A 3,127-nucleotide genomic window follows, 5' to 3' on the forward strand; every position below is an offset into this window, starting at 1 on the left:
TCTTTGCTTGTTTTATTTTGTGTTTTAAGTCTTGATTCCTTGCTGGACACACCTATTTTAGAGAGCCAAAATTATGTCATGACTTGTTAGAATTGCTCTCTATGCTTCACTTAAATTTTTTATGAGCTATGGACTTGCTCTAGTGCTTCACTTATATCTTTTTGAGCACGGTGTGCTTTAGTATTTTTGAAGAAATTATCTCTTGCTTCACTTAGATTTATTTGAGAGTTAGTAAAATTTTGAAGAAATTCTCTCTTGCTTCACTTAAATTAATTTGAGGGAAAGAAATTTTATGCTCATGATCTTCACTTATATTTGTTTGAGCTTATCAAAAGCAACATATGAAAATTAGTTCCAAAGTGATAGATATCCAAGAAGGATATAATAAGAATTTTCATGAAGATCATTGGACAAAATAAACTTTATTCTTAGTAATAGTTTTGAGATATGATGATGTGATATGCGAGTCATGTTGATGAGTAATTATGCTTTAGTAAGAATATTGGTGTTAAGGTTTGTGATTCCCTATGCAAGCACGAAAGTCAATAATTATGCAATGAAATTATATCCTACTTGTGGTGCCTTATTCGGTGTTAATTATGCTTAATGATCGCTTACGAGATTATTCGTTTCTTGGTTGGTCGCTTCTCAATCTTTTGCTAGCCTTCATTTTGCACTAAGTATGATCTCTACTTGTGCATCCAAAAACCTTTAAACCAGTTTTGCCACATGAGTCCACTATATCTACCTATATGCGGTATTCTTTTGCCGTTCTAAGCAAATTTGTATGTGCCATCTCTAATTTTCAAAATAAACTTCTCTTTTGTGTGTTCGTTCCGCTCGCGGAGCGGTGAGGGGTGGCTAATATGTTCCTTGCTAGATGTTATTCTCACGATGAGTGTTTATTCACTTGTCATTTCACGAGAGTAAGGCAAAGGTATTAGGGATGCCCAGTCCCGAAATAAAAAATGAATTTACTTTATGTTGTCAAATAATAAATTCCTTGGAAAGTGTTGGTATGGAGGGAAACCGTGGATACGGCTAGCCATTGAAAGTGAAAGTATGGTTGAAAAAGGAATAAACTTTATTTTCTGTTTGGGAACCGCCTATGATATATTTAGCATGGAAAGTGTTGGGAACTCTAAGTCGTTTTCGTTGGTGGGAAGGATACACCTCCCAAAATGTTTTTATCTCTCAATTTTCGCTTTGAGCTCTGGCACCTCTACAAATCCCTACTTCCCTCTGCGAAGCGCCTTTCTTTTACTTTACACAATTTTTATTTTTGAATTCGAGTCTCCATCTTCTCTTATATAAGCACCAACTAGGAGGCACTATGATCGTACTTTAGTATTGGGTGTAGCTCATATGAGAGTGTGTTTCATGGATGGATCAATGATTGAGCATGATGGGCTAGGTATAACTTATTTTAGCGTTGATATTTTGAAAGACATGGTTGCTTGTTGATATGCTTGAGTATTTAAGTTATCATGTCAAAACTAGACTATTGCTTTGAATAATATAAAAGTCCAAATGTCCATGCTATAAAGAAAAGAAATGTGATATGACATGTTAGGCAACATTCCACATCAAAAATTCTGTTTTTATCACTTACCTACTCGAGGACGAGTAGGAGTTAAGCTTGGGGATGCTGATACGTCTCCAACGTATCTATAATTTTTGATTGTTCCATGCTGTTATATTATCAATCTTGGATGTTTTATAATCATTTTATAGTCATTTTATATCATTTTTTGGTACTAACCTATTGACATAGTGACAAGTGCCAGTTGTTGTTTTCTGCATGTTTTTTACATAGCAGGAAATCAATATCAAACAGAGTCCAAATGCAACGAAACTTCACGGAGAATTTTGATGGACCAGAAGACACCTAATGGGCCAAGTCTGTGCCTGGGGGGGTGCTCCGAGGAGAGCACAACCCACCAAGGCGCGCCAGGAGGTCCAGGCGCGCCCTGGTGGGTTGTGCCCACCACGGGTGCCCCCTGAACCGCCTCTTTGCCCTATAAATACCCAAATATTCCAGAAACCCTAGGGGAGTCGACGAAAATCAATTCCAGCCGCCGCAGAGTCTAGAACCACCAGATCCAATCTAGGCACCATCAGGGATGGGGTTCACCACCTCCATTGGTGCCTCTGCGATGATGCGTGAGTAGTTCTTTGTAGACCTTCGGGTCCGTAGTTAGTAGCTAGATGGCTTCCTCTCTCTCGCTGAATTATCAATACAATTGTCTCTTGGAGATCCATATGATGTAACTCTTTTTGCGGTGTGTTTGTTGGGATCAGATGAACTTTGAGTTTATGATCAGATCTATCTTTTTATCCATGAAAGTATTTGAGTTTCTTTGATCTCTTTTATGCATGATTGCTTATAGCCTCGTATTTCTTCTCCGATATTTGGGTTTTGTTTGGCCCACTTGATCTATTTATCTTGCAATGGGAAGAGGTGCTTTGTAGTGGGTTCGATCTTACGGTGCTTGATCCCAATGACAGAAGGGGAACCGACACGTATGTATCATTGCTACTAAGGATAAAACGATGGGGTCTATCTCTACATAGATAGATCTTGTCTACATCATGTCATCATTCTTATTACATTACTCCGTTTCTCCATGAACTTAATACACTAGATGCATGCTGGATAGCGGTCGATGTGTGGAGTAATAGTAGTAGATGCAGGTAGGAGTCGGTCTACTAATCTTGGATGTGATGCCTATATAATGATCATTGCCTGGATATCGTCATGATTATTTGAAGTTCTATCAATTGCCCAACAGTAATTTGTTTACCCACCGTTTGCTATTTTTCTCGAGAGAAGTCACTAGTGAAACCTACGGCCCCCGGGTCTCTTTCTCATATTATTTGCCTTCGTGATCTATTTTATTTGCCTTTTATTTTCAGATCTATTAAACTAAAAATACAAAAATACCTTGTTGTGTTTTATTCTTATTTATTTTATTTGGCGTTCGATCTATCAATCTACTACAATTTTATCTCACGTTCGTTTGTCTATCTTGAGGCGACGTTACCCGAAAGGGATTGACAACCCCTTTAACACGTCGGGTTGCGAGGATTTGTTATCTGTGTGCAGGGGCTGTTTACGTTGTGTTGC

The sequence above is a fragment of the Aegilops tauschii genome, chromosome 4 (assembly GCF_002575655.3).
Source record: "Aegilops tauschii subsp. strangulata cultivar AL8/78 chromosome 4, Aet v6.0, whole genome shotgun sequence".
In the NCBI taxonomy this organism is placed as follows: Eukaryota; Viridiplantae; Streptophyta; class Magnoliopsida; order Poales; family Poaceae; genus Aegilops; species Aegilops tauschii.